We start from the raw sequence: 14,483 nt of genomic DNA, 5'->3' as shown, positions 1-14,483 counted from the left end.
TTGGGTCTGGCTGAGCTAAGAATGGTGCAAGAGCCAAGGGAAGAAGGGGACAATAGCTCTAAGCCATCTTTCAATCCCCCTGGTCCTTGGGCTGGTTTGACCCCTTCTGTAATTTAGGGCAGCCTCAGGGGAGAGAGCTCTAAGTCAGTGGTCTCCTAAGTGGGGTACGTGCACCCCAGAGGGTGCACAAGACGATCCATTGGGGGGCGCGGCAGGATGAGCACTGCCGGAGGGGGGGAAAAAAGGGCGGCTGTGAGAGGGAGGGAACTAGCGAGCAGGGAAGCTGCCCCCACCCCCCCGCAGGTAAGGCCACCCGGAATGCAGGGGCATTAGGGGCCCCAGGGCCGCATTCTGAAAGGGGCTTTAGAGCTTCAGGCCAGGGCCCTGGGGCCCCCTTAGCCCAGGGCTCTGCATCCCCTAAAGCCCCTGCGTTCATGGTGGCCTGCCTGGGGGTGAGGGGGAGCTCCCAGAATTGTGGCTCCCAGAGTCGTGGCCATGGGGGCAGTGCCGCGCTGCACATCCCCTGCACCAAACAGGAGCTGCACCAGGTAAGTGCTTGTCACCTCCTGCCTGCCCCAACTCTGAGCCTCCTCCCTTACCCCCACCCTGACTCCCTCTCAGACCCGCACCCTCACCCTGAGCCCTGTCCCGCATCCTAACCCTAATCCAGACCTTCAAATCTCTGAATCACAAAGTGTTAAACCAAGATTTTCAGAAATAATTAAGCATATTCAATCACATTGCTCTCACTAAAAATTATTATTATTAATTTTTTGTACGAGCAAAATTTTGTACTTTAATAAATAAAGTACAATAAAAATTAATATTCATCTTTATTTCATCCTTTTTTAATTCCCATTTTTGTATGTTTTATAATGTACATAATATTAGTATAGTAGTACATTTATACATAAAAATACTTATATTGGGGGTGCATGCTCAACATTTTTTACTTATGGGGTGCTAGATCAAAAAAGTTCGGAGACCACTGCTCTAAGTTATTCTGGCTATAAATTTCTGGAGCACATGTTGCTCTGACAGTGCCCTTGTGTCCCCAGCCCACAACTAATACAACCCCTCAATGGGAAGGCGAGGACAGCAGTGGGTGACATAGAGCTGTTGAAAGTGACTTCATGCCATCTGAAGTCCCACTTCCCACACACACCATACCTGGAGGTTCTCCAGCTGCTTTGCAATCCCCGAGCAGCATGAAACAATCAAAAAAGGAGGGGTGGGAGGAAGGTTCGGTGGGGTCTAGCCCACTGAATATAGACAGATGTTTCTTTTGCCATGCCCATTTGATGTGTGTCCTTCCATGTTTGGTGGGAAGCACGCTTGAGGATTTTCAGTGCATTTGGCTTTGAGGACAGCAATGCAGCCTAGGATTGATTGTGCTAAGGAGTTAAGCGGTTTGAAGAGAGCTGCATTCCTGAAAAGTAACACAGGGAGAGGCACCTCTCCTCAGAAACGAACACTTCTGTCTGGAAGAGAAACAAGTTCTTCACTGAAATGAGGGGTAGGACCAGACTAGAGCCTATGATCCAACCCCCCTGTACTCTACTGCACAGACCCTACAATGCTCCTCTTCCTCTCATCCAGTGAGTTGCTTTTGCTCCCCTTTGGGCTGCCTTTTCCAACAGGGTGGGCAAGGAGACTTCTTGTGATTCCATCCAGTTCTGGTTCCTGGGGGAAGAGAATCCGGAAGACTCCCCAGATTCCGTGCCAGGAAGTAATCCTCTAATTCAAATTCTTTTGGTGCCTCTTGTTAACAAGCTATGCCTACAGGTGATAGCACCTAGAGTTAAGAGAGGCTGATACTCCATCACAGGATCCTGTTTTCATTTGCTTATACCACTGTCAAACCGTAAGGGTTTGGGCTGAAAGTTTCCATGCTGGGTGAATTTTTTTGGCTAAATTGCAGCAAAAATAGTTCAGCCATTTCTCAGGATTAGGTTAGAGAGAGAACTTTTTTATCCATGTTCAAGTCTTTTTTAACCACTGTTTTGTTGAGCATTTCTAGCTCTATGCTTTTGGAGCAGGGACTTGAAATTTGGCAGCTGGATCATCCTATTTATCTGTCACTACACTGTCTTATACAGAATTCCCCTTGTTGGATAAAGCACTACTTGAGTTGGGAAGTTGTCTTCTAGAATAAGAAATTCTGAGGATGTTTTATACTGGCAGCATGAGACTTCCAATATACGTCACTCAGGTTGAAGTTCCCCATGATCATGCAGCTTCTTTTTCTACACTTCGTAGATAGATAGGGGCTTCAGGAGCAGGTCATCCCGTTGCCCAGTGCAGTGTGGTGGTCTGCAGCAGACACCAACTCATACCTTACTGTGTGCCTTCAGTGTCAGGACATTGATCCACACGCATTCAAGATCACTTTCTTTCAAACAATCAGTGACTCGTAAGCTAGTAATACCATTTTTGACAGTGTGCCACTCCCCTACCCACTCAATCCTTCCTAAATATGTTATAACCGTTGACTGACTCTTCTCATTCTACTCATGGGAATCATCCCACCAAATTTTAGTAATGCCAACTAGATCAAATTTATGCTCAAAATGAGAATTCCAATTCCTCTTTTTTTATTACCCGTGCTCTTAGTATTGGTGTATAGGTAGGCTTAGAAAGATTAAAAGTGTACCAGTAAATGTCAATTTCACTATACACATACACACTGATAAATATTTCCATTGAAAATTACAGGTGGGCAAAGTAAGAAAAGTGATGCTTGAACTTAAGTTTGATTTAAGGATATTTACTTTGTATATTTTGACATGATTTTTTGACAAGTTGTGTTTTAACAGTTATGAAGTTTAGCTTTTTGCAACTCAAGCTCTATTGTCATTAAATAATTTACTGACCTCCTCTAATTTCCTGCAACTGAATAAATTAAAAATCTATATTTGAAGAAAATAAACTAATACTATCCATCAAAATTATATAAAAAGTCAAATTCAAGAATTTCTTCCCTTCAGGTTCTTTGGTTCCTTGATTAGTTTTGTTATCAATATCTTGATTTTTTTTGTGCTGAGCACTCATATCTTCTCTCTTTTTATCCTCCCCCTTTTGTTAAACTAACATCTTGCTGGCTATTCTCAACCTAGGGACAGGTAGACTATTGGTTGCCTTTCTACTGAGGTAGAGGCCATCTAAACTATGGTTCACAACCAGTGAAGAAATGGGGCTGTAATTCCACAAAACCAAAATCCTCCTCCACTTACCTCCTCTGTGATTCACTTCCAGAATCTTCTGCCTACTGTTTCCCTTGCTCATGGTACAGATTGCTTTGACATTCTTCTTCAGCAGATTTCCAAGATCCCTGATGTAATCTATTATTGCAGCACAGCTCACTGATGCAGTGTCATTAATACTTATATGAAACATCACCAATGGATTTTTGTCTGTTGATTTCAGAAACCTGTCCAGTCTTAGAATGAGGTCTCAGCTCCAGGAAGACAGCACAGTATCCTATTGTCTGCTTGTGCCTTGCAGAATGTTCTTTTAATTCTTTTGAGAACTGAATCCCCAAGACAGATTGTCCATCTGCCTTGAACTGTTGGAGGCCTTTTGTGGGCAAGCTTGTTTTTCTTACAGGTTGGGCTGAGCTGCCATCCACAGGTATGTCCTGGACATCTCTCCATTGCCTTGGACAAGCTGGATATTGAGAGAGAGGTTCCCTAGTTTCCACATCAAGAACATGGTATCAATTGGAAACTTCTAGCTGTGTGGCATTCCTTATGGTCCCCTTCTGCCTGGTGGCCAATGCGCCTGCCCATCCTCATCAGGCTCCAGCCATGTAGAATACTGCCTTGACCTCTTGCCTCTGGTAGTTACAAACTGCCAAGTCTCCTCTCTGACTTCTTGGTGTCCATCTTCTTTCTTCCTTGAACCTGGGGTACTGGTGTTTTCTGGATCTGCTTGTCTAAGAACTCTTGTGATTCTCTGTAGTGCCACTACTTGCCCTTCCAACTCAACAATCTTTTCTTCCAGCACAGCCACCAGCGTGCACTTCATGCACGGGAAGTCCCTTCAGGCAGGAAAGCAAAAATGGCACCTCTGTGGTAGATCATCACCCCTGCTCCATCACTGACAATCTTGAAATAGCATGTTGAGCTGGAAGGAGAGCCTCTATACTGCTTCATAAACTCTCCTCTTAACTGCCTCTCTTTGCAGCTCTCAAGTTCACCTCGCAAGTGATTTCTTGTACCAGTCTCCCTGCTTAACTCGGCTCTGCCCCTCACCACCAGAGAGCAATTAACTGCTGATTTCAAGCAGCAGAAATGATTAAAGCTCCAAGGACCAGAGCTGTGTGGCTGTCCCAAGGCAATGCACCAACAAATAGACCTGTCTCAGCTGCTTATGTGCGGGCCCCCAGCGCACCTGTGCAGCCCGTACGCAGAGCAAACAGGCAAACAACCCACAGATGGACCAAACACACCGTTCGCCAAGACTTGCTACCTCCAAGCATACTCCACAGTGATACCCTTTGAAACTCTCTCTTGTCAGATGCCTCTGTTCATGGTTAGGATGGTGTGTTTTCTCCCCGAAATGAAATTGGCACTGTTCGGTCAAATCACAATGTCATCCTATGCTGAGTTGCTGCATTAACAATCAGACAATAGCCAGTGTGGTATAAAGAGAAAAGTCAGGAAGTCTTTTTCTTTTGTTTTCATCATGTATCATACCAGCATGCAACTACTCATGCACATAAACCCGTAACTTCACCTACAGATTCAGGTGACTCGGGCTCTACTGTCAGAAGTTACCAGAAATTCCCCTGGACAAAATGAAAAGTTTAGGAATTGTAGCCCTAAGGATTAATCTGCTTGCTTGCATTGATATCTTTTCTTATAAGTTTAAGTATTTGATGTATTGTAATAGGTTTATAGATTTATATTAAAAATAAGTTTGGCTGTAATGCAAGAGACCCACAGGCCAAAAACCTGTATGTTAAGTTAAAGCAAAGTTAGCATACCTATAGTGGGCCCTTCTACCCAGAACGTAAAATTGACCTTTATCTTGTTACCTAAATAGATAAAGTTCCCATGCCTATGTCTAAGACTTTTAGCCAGACCAATAGACAATGAAGAATGGCATAGAGGATTTTTCAAAGTTGTGGTGTACTTGTTAAGTCTGTGGATACAAGTGCGTACATACCTGTCATCCATACGCACATACATACTAGCCTATGGGGTAAATGTACCCTAACATTTCTGTGGGGAGGAATAAAATTTGGGCATCAGAGGAAGGATTTCCAGTACTTATGCCCTATAAAATAGGTGACCCACATCACTATCTCACTCTTCATTATCTTCAACTACGTATTGATGCTATCCATCTACGTGGTTTCTCTAAACTTTATTTTCAGTTTGTGTATTAGGTTTTCTTTCAGTTAAGTTAGAGAGTAAATTCTAAAGCAGCTTTGACAGCTCTTTGCTTTAGTTTCCTTTGCACACCTCTGCAAGAGGTGAGAAACTGGAAAGACGAGGTCCTGTGTCTTTCAACACAGGTTATCAAAACAGGGTGTGAGTATTAACCAAAGTTTTACAGCACATAATATTGTATTCTCATATGTATCTCTTGAATAACAGTGATGCAATTGTAATTTTGTAACTCTGACTATTTTACCATTTGCTCACTATTTCATTGACTTTAATAAAGTCTTTATGACGATATCTGTCTGTGTGAGCTTCCTGTCATACCCCTGAAGGTCCCTTATAAATTCTGTGGAGCCTGATTTGGGACAAGAACTGTTATCTTCTGATCAAACAGATTGGTGAGCCTAAACCCATACTAATTAATATTTATAAGTATTAATATTATTAATTGCAAATTAATGAAAATTAAATTACATTGATAAATTAAATCAATAGAACTAACACACCCCAGATCAGGCTACAGAATTGTGTTCCTTCTCTTGATTGACATCCATAAACACTGAACAGAGCAAGTCACCAACTAAAGTGTAAAGGACACCGGCTGTTATGAAGGGTTTTCTGGTATGTTATTCCATAGACCCTATATCACACAGTTGGCACTTTCTCATGGATTGAGGGTACAGCTATCAGGGAAGAGTGGGTATAAAACATTGCCATGTTGCTTGGCTAGCATTTTACCACCCCCTTTGTATCTGTGTGAGTGACTGCAGGGCAATGGAGGGTGTGCTCCAGCATCGATATAATTAACATATGAATAGTAATTTAAGAACTGATTTAAAAAAAAAAAAGCTATTTTTCTGTGGAGTTTTTTTCTTTCCAAATTTCCTAGCATGCCCCCCCTCCCGCTCCCTCTCCTTCACTGTCAAATCTGAGCATCTGATGCTCTCCCAGCTCTCAGCTCTTGTCTCTTACCAGATCACCCCCATTCCTCCTGCTTTGCCAAGGTTGGCATACTGTATCACTTGCTTGTTCTCTCTTCCCACAAGTGTGTGTGCCTTCTATGTATAAGGGACAGTGCTGGGGAACTGATTCATAAGGCTGGTAGTCAGGGCCGGATTAAACTTTTGTGGACCTGGCACCAAACATATTTGTAGGCCCCCATTGAGGCAATGGAGCATGGCACAGGGAGGTCAGTCCCCAGACCGACGAGCCAGCCAGGGGCATGACAAGACAGGAGTGACCCTGTGAGGGCACTATTCACAAACTGCCAGTTGCCAGATGCACAGTGGCCCTGTGATACCAGCATGCCCTTTCCCTTCGGGGGGATGGCCCATGCCACACCACAGAGACCTGCCCCATCCAACACCCCCTCCCCCGATTTCCCTATGACCATCACTCCCCCCAGACCTTCACCAGAAATGCTTAGCACCCTGCACAATACCTCCCCTGCCCACAGTCCCATCACAACTGCCCAGCACCCCCCACAGAACCCCCACTCCCTATTGCCCCAACACACACATCTTCCCTGCCCCCTCCCAGTCCAGCACTCCCCTGCCCCACACACAGACTCCCCAGAGACCCACTCCCCCATGCCCTGCTTTCTGGCCACACTCACCAGCCCTGCTGGGAGGTGACCGCATCTGCTGAGCTGAACCAGCAGTATAGCCAGGGCTGGTCCCCAGGCCAGGAACTGCTCTGTCCCTTCAGGAATGGTGTGATCAGCCGGGCCAAGACCTGCCCTGGCTGGACTCTCTCAAGAGCCTGGAGGGGCGCAGCCAAGCCCCCCTCCGTGGTCTGCCCCCCCAGGTTGAGACTGGCCAGGCTTCTGCACCAGTCTCAGGCAGCTCAGCTCTGGGGAGACAGGTGGGACCCCACAGGCCTGGAGCCAGAGGTGCACTGGGGTCTTGCCAGGGGGTAGAGAGGCGCAGGGGGGTGGGGCCAAGGGGCGTAGAGCAGCTGTTGGCCAGGGCAGGCAGGCCAAGAGGAGCAAGTGATGGGTGGGGGAGGCGTGAGGTCTCAAGATGCAGTGCAAGTGGAGTAGGCTGGGGCCCCTTCTCAGCATGAGCCCGGCTCCATGGAGCCACTGGCACCCTAGTAAACCTGGCACTGGTTACCCTGTTCTTCAGATCACTCCTCAATCCCCTTCTGCCAAGATAGTTACAGCCCAAGGCTGGAGGATAAGCAAGGCGGGGGTGGGGGGGGCACAGTGAGACATAAAGGAAAAGGTGCTGTATATTATAGGACCATTTCTGTTTCATTGTATCCTCTCCCTAGTTGTTATTCCTCTTAGATGATAGGCTTTTCAGGGCAGCAATCTCATTGTCAACAGGACCTTGATCCTGCTCATTTGCCCTGGCATCCACAATATAAATAAATACACATTTGAACAAGTAGACTGGCTGTACTGGGATTTTCATATTTCAAAGCCTCCAGCAGCAACCTCGAGCCAGCCCCTTTAACAGGAATCACTCCCACTTTGTTGCCAAGCCCTTTGAAATGGAGGTGGGTTGGCCTGAAGCCACCCTTCAAAGAAAAAGACACCAGATCCTTAAAGTGATATATTTTCCAATTCAGTGCTGAGTTAAGAATTCAAAGTAATCTCTGATCTGCAAGAACTGATGTGGCGCTAGCTATCCTGAGTCTTAACTCCGCAAATCTCACCCCTGCTTTATTGCCAGGCAAATGTGTAATGCAATCTTTTCTAAAAACTAATGAATGTTGAGATCTCAAGAACCACTCAGGTGAGGTGTTCTCTCAGTGCTATGATTACCTCTTTGCCAGGATGCTGGACTTTCTGTTGATTACTTTCATCCGCGTAAAGATGCAAGAAGGATTCTTGTTCTAGAACTCCGTGGAATGCCTCAGGGCTTCACCTTCTTATGCTAAATGCTGTGCCTTATCACAAGAAGGAAATAAGTTCTTAGTGTATTTAGTATCCCATAGTAATTGATCTTTGTACCTGTGACCCAAGTTACGTCAGCAGTAGCATTCATACAGGATCTAAATGGAATGAGTCAGTTTATTTGGCCAGGTATGTACAAATGCACAAATAGATGAATTAACTTGAATACAAAGGATTGTTTATGCAGGTAAACTCATTGAGCTCGGTCTTCTTGTTTGCAAGTGGAACACGAAAAGAGCAAAATACTAACACACACAGGGTTCAGTACAATACAAGGTGTATATGCTACAGTGATGAGGAAATGAAAGAGAAAGTGGCTGTGCACATCATGTTGTCCGTAGCCAGCTTCCTCGGAGATGGGGGCACTGCTATGTATGGGCTCTGGCTTCTTTAAGCATTGTTAGATGCAAGGCAATGTGGTCTTATCTTGTTTGTTCAGACACCCTTGAGCCTGTGCTGTTCTTAAATGCTGAGAGAGAAAATCACAGCACAAACTACTCTCTCTTCTATCAGGAAATGCAGATACAAGAGACAAAGTTTAGAAGGGCTAGTATGCAATTTATAACTTTTCTTCTACAGCAATCACACCCACTGATAGGAGGGCTATATTTAGAGCCTTTCTATACCACTAGTGCCATATGCCTACAGAAAAGCAATAAATGGAAACATTTACTGTCTTCCTGTACTGTAGTGCAGCTATGAGTGAGCTTGGGTTATCACCGAACACAGTGTAGCATACACGTAACTAAGTGAACTCTGGCATCATTCTTGTAGGGCAACCACAAATGTCGTCAGTTCATCAGGTATAGGAATACGTTCCATTGTTCAAGGGCAGAGGAGATTTAGAGAAATGTGGTGACATGCAGGTAGCACAAACAGAATTGTCTGTAAAATAAACTGCTATCGGGTGTGTGACAAAGTTCCTCCTCTACCTTGGTGGGTCCTGCGCTTCTTGGCAGATTTGCTCACCTCAGTGATCTTCCCCACAGTCTGGGTCAACTCCTCCTGTGTCTGATCAGGAGTTGGAAGGACCCGGGCCCGCCCGCCCTCTACTACCGGGGTTCCACTCCACAGGGAGGACGTGGATCTGCAGCTGTCTATAGCTGCCGTAATAGCGTGTCATAGGCAGCTACAGCCCCTGGCTACTCCCATGGCCTCCCCAAACAACGACCTCTTTGCCTCACCACAGATCTTCCCCTATGGTCTGACATAATGCTTGTCTCCTAATCCTCCACAGTTCTCACTCTCAGCTTCTTGCTCCCAGCAACTCACCGCACTCCTTCTCCTCTGCGCTCTCCCTGCCGACGGGGTGAGCTCCTTTTTACCAGACAGGTGCCCTGTTAGCCTGCCCTGATGGCTGCAGGTGTTCTTAATTAAAGTAGGCTATCTCCATGCTCTAGAAGGTCTTATTGTCCTCCGAGGTGCCTTGATTAACCTGGAGCAACTGCCATTTGGTTACCAGGGTCCTAGGGATTTGTTTAGCCTGGGGCTAACATACCTGTTTCTCAGTACTTTACTGTAGCCATCTGGCCTTGCCCCATCACAAGTGTTGTCAAATGCTCCCGGTGTGGTGCTCTACTCTGTTCAATGTTGATATCAATCGGCTGCGTGGGTGTGTTCCCTCTGTGTGCTGTCCCAGCTCTGCACAGATAGCTGACACAGCAGACCCCGAGAAAACCCCCAATGACCACAGACCCTAGTAAAGTACGAAGGCACGTTGGCCAGGTTTATTGTCTAAGAGAAACACAGTCTCCAGCTCCCCGGCATAGAAGTCCAAGGTGCTGCTGAGGTGGGGCTAGCTAGTACTTATGTGCTCCCTGACAATGGACTCGGCTCATTCAGTGGCGGGACTTTCCACTGCCCCCTAGGCCGGGCAAAGATACTACCCCAGGGATGCGTTCTTATACACAGGTACAAACAAGTTACACATCACTTCTGACGTATTGAGGTGCAACCCCTCTACGTAGTAAGGTGCTGCCTCTCACCTTGTACACGTTGGTTCGAAAAAAACAACTCTATCCATCATATTACCCTTTTGGCCCTGTCATTGGGATGGGTCAGCCTGTTCCTTGTTATCCGTGTGATGTGTACAAGTATGCAGATGTTCTGATATCTGGTGTCCAGTACCTTTTAGGTATGTCTCTCTTTGCAGTATCAGCCCTTTCCTTGCCAGCTTCTGTGAGCAGGGCCTGCCTCTGGCTCACACTTTAACTTTCCTTTATGTTAGCAGTCTTGACCATTAATTTAGTTCAGGCCTTAGGCTTCATACTGGGCCTCTGATACCAAGGTTTATGTCTCAGGGCCTCCTCTTACTACATCAGGTAAGCTGCTGGGGTGATATTTAACTTAGACCTACTCTTTCTAGGTGCTTATCCCCTGGTTGGAAATTGAGGCTTCAAAAGAAAAAGTGCTGGAGCAATGTATTAAATTAGAACAACTTGTCACCGGGGTCAAATAGTGCACACCCAAGAATTCTGCAGGCGCTTAAGAACGAACTGGCTAAGCTGCTAACAAACCCACACCATCTCACTGAAATCAGCTACCACACCAGTGGTGAGCATATGTTGTACCTCTCTTTGATCCTCTTAGACTAGCCATTCTCTCCATGGCTTTCTCAGGCTTGGCCAGCTCCACTGGTCCAGCTCTCATTTGTCCCCCATCTTGTCTTTGCCCCACAGCTAGCTGATGTTTCTATCATTCTCTTGCCCAGGACAATGGACCCAGTGTTTCTGCTTATTGGCAAAACAGACCTCTCTCCCCACGCCACCCCAACCTCTCCATCCCTACATGCAGCCAGGATTGTTTGGTCAGCTGCCTCCCTTCAGGGCTTTGTGTGCCATCCAGTGTTTGGGACCAGACAGTCCCTGAGCCACTAGGAAACTGTTTGCAGTGCACATCAACATTTTTGGTCCTACACACTAATGAACAGTGTTAAGTATTTGTATGTGCCCATGGCTGGTGCAGTCCTTGTTAATGTACTCACACACATACAAGTCTATCCTGGTTATAAAACTCCCATGATGCTGAGCTGCTGAAGCAGAACATGGTTTTCACTGATGCAAAGAGCAGCACCAAGGACAAGGGGTGAGATGGTTTCCCCTCCTGCCTCTGCGGAGGGGTAGGACAAGAACACAGGATAAGGAGATAAGTGTGTCATGTTGCTTGTTTATGGATGATTGTGCAATGACACATGTTAAGCTTCTGAGTATGCCCAGTGCGAAGTCGAGGCCAGACTCAGAGGTGAGTGCTTACCCAGTCAGTAAAAGCAGCAGCACCAGCCACCAGTGTTCAAAGACCCTGAGACTGATTCCCCAAAATCACGAGACAGGCTTAAAAATCAGGAGCTTTTTAAATAACAATTTTTTGGAGGGGAGGGGGTGTAGACGTGTTCAATTTGCCTTTTGGGCTCTGTGCCTTTAGCGTGCACATGGCTTTTCTCCAACCACGAGGGCTAGAAACTATTTTAAAAGATTAAATCTGTAACTGAAATCTTTGAATTTACACACATGAATTTTGGGAACTTTAAAAATATGTGAAATACAAAATAACCAGGTCAGGTCCAGGGTGAGGCGGGAAGCTGGTTTTATCTTAACAAGCCACTGATATTTGAAGGGCCAGTGTCTTTGGTGGAGTGGGCTAACTTTTTTTAAATGACCATTGATTTGGAATGCCAACATTTTTGGATTCCCAAGCACCTCAAATCAGGGGCTGCTTATGGAAAATTTGGTGCATATAGACGGTGTTAACAGTTCTCACAATATTTGCCCTTTTTTATTAAAACTCCCAGTGTTGTAATCAGGTTATTATTTGAGAATCTTGGCTTTCGTTTCCAAAAGGCACTTCTAGCCCTCATGATTGAAGAGAAAAGCTTGAAAACATGAACCACGAACACACACAATTCAGAAGTCAAATAATGAGAACCCGCAATGTATTTAGTTTTTAAAGCACATGGTTTTTAAGCCAATGGCATGACTGTGGGGCCCTGAGTCATGCTTTTTGAGTGCGTGGGATTGGCAATACAGATAATAGTCCATGCGATACCACAAAGGAAACCAAAGCAACAATCAAAACAGCACTAAAGTTTTTTTGAAAGACAAAAATCCCTATGCCTTGGCATAAGAGTTCTCAACCTCTTTAATATGGTGACCAATATTTTAATGGCAAGGTTGCCTTGGAGATCATCTGCTCCTTGTTCATGATTGCATTGGGTTGCCAACTTTTGCTTGGATGAATTCCTGGAGATTGAATCACATGACATAATCTTTAATTAAAGATTTATCTTTAATTCCAGGAGTCTCCAGAACAATCCTGGAGGCTTGGCAACCCTATGATTGCATGGGTCATCTCTTCTTCTGGTTGGGAATTCATAACATCCTGGTGGCAACTCCAGCAATAGGCTACATGGCAAACTAGTCATTAGGGATCTATTTAATATATTTGTAAACAGAGCTCAGATTTGGGTGGTGCGGCAGAGGAGGGTGGGAGAGAAGGTGGTTGTATTCTTCCAACTCTATCTACAAAAAGTTCCACCCAGGTAAACAGCCAAAATGAAGATGAGTGTTTTGAATATCAAAACAATCATAGACTCGTAGGTCAGAAGGGACCAATACGATCATCTAGTCTGACCTCCTGCACAAAGCAGGCCACAGAACCCTACCCATCCACTTTTATAACAACCCCTAACCCATGACTGAGTTATTGAAGTCCTAAAGATTGTGGTTGAAGACCTCCAAGCTGCAGAGAATCCCCCGGCAAGTGACCCATATGCCCACGCTGCGAGGAGGGCGAAAAACTCCAGCGCCCTGCCAGCCACCCTGGAGGAAAATTCTTCCGACCCCAACATGGCGTTATCAGCTAACCCTGAGCATGTGGGCGATCACAGCCAGACCAGGAAGAATTCTCTGCAGTAACTCAGTTCCATCCCTCCAACTCCCCTCACAGACATGAGCAGACTTTATCTGCGTTTAATCCAAGTCAGTTGCCCACATTAAACGTCCCAATCAATCTCCCTCCATATACTTATCAGCTTTAGTCTTAAAGCCAGATAAAGTCTTTTTGCCCCCACTATTCCTCGAAGAGCGCGTTTCCAGAACTTCACTCCCCTAATGGTTAGAAACCTTCGTTCTATTTCAGTTAAGCCCTAATATCCGTTTGTACCCTTTTCCTGTCCTACATTTATACCTAAGCTTAAATAATTCCTCTCCTGGCCTAACGTTAATCCCCCTGAATATTTTATATAAGAGCAAGACATATCCCCTTGGGCTTTTTTGAGACTAGGCTATAAAACAAAGCCAGCTCGTTGAGTTCTCCTTTTTAAGGCAGGTTTTCATTCCTCGGCATCATCCTAGTAGCCCGTCTCTGAACCCTGTTCCAGTTTGAATTCAATCCTTCTTAAAACATGGACACCATGAACTGCAACGGAATATTCCAGTGTGGAGGTCTCACCAGCGCCTTATATATACGTACTAAACCTCTAATATCCTTGCTGGAGATATACCTTCGCCTCGATGCATTCCTACAAACGCATTTGCTTTTTATACGCCATATCGCATTGGCGGCTTCATAGTCTCCGCTATCACCATACTCCAAATGTCCTTCTCCTCCTCGTGTTGTTTCCAACTTGAATTGCTCTCCTACATGATATTCAATAAAATTCTTTATTATTAATCCCTAATGCCATGACCTTTGCATTTTCACTATTATTTTCCCCTATGCTATTACTCAGTCCTTACAAGCGGTGGTCGCCAGAGTCTTCCTGTATAGTATCGGTTCTTCTCTGTGTTAGCGAATACCCCCCAGCTTTGTGTCAATCCGCAAACTTTATTAGCACATTCCCGCTCTTTGTGCCAACGGTCAAGTAATCAAGAAAGGTTAATAAGATTGTCTCAAAACCGAGCCTTGAGCGACTTCACTAGTAACCTCCTTCCAGCCTGATAGTTCTCCTTCAGTACGACCCGCTGGAGTCTCCCCTTTAACCAGTTCCTTATCCACCTTACAACTTTCATATTCATCCCCATCTTTTCCAATTACTTAACAGTTCCCCATGTTGAACCGTGTCAAATGCCTTACTGAATCGAGGGTAATTGATATTACACATTTCCTTTGTCTAGTAATTCTTCACCTTCTACAAGAAGGCGATCAGGTTTGGTTTGGCACGGATCTACCTTTAGTAAATCCAGTGCAATTCGTCC

At 45.4% G+C, this 14,483-nt stretch overlaps 1 protein-coding gene across 2 annotated transcripts in view; it reads right to left on the bottom strand.

The window, feature by feature from the left end:
- KY (kyphoscoliosis peptidase) overlaps positions 1 to 8,263 on the bottom strand; it is a 78,644-nt gene extending 70,381 nt beyond the window's left edge. For both annotated transcript variants that reach the window (XM_032769808.1, XM_032769811.1), the window contains exon 1: positions 8,161 to 8,263. The gene's annotated coding sequence lies outside the window, so the exon portion shown is untranslated. The remainder of the gene's footprint in view (positions 1 to 8,160) is intronic.
- Positions 8,264 to 14,483: the final 6,220 nt, after the last annotated feature.

Source organism: Chelonoidis abingdonii, chromosome 8, assembly GCF_003597395.2.
Source record: "Chelonoidis abingdonii isolate Lonesome George chromosome 8, CheloAbing_2.0, whole genome shotgun sequence".
NCBI lineage: Eukaryota > Metazoa > Chordata > Testudines > Testudinidae > Chelonoidis > Chelonoidis abingdonii.
The sequence above is the reverse complement of the archived record's forward strand: the minus strand, read 5'-3'. Positions and strand labels throughout refer to the sequence as shown.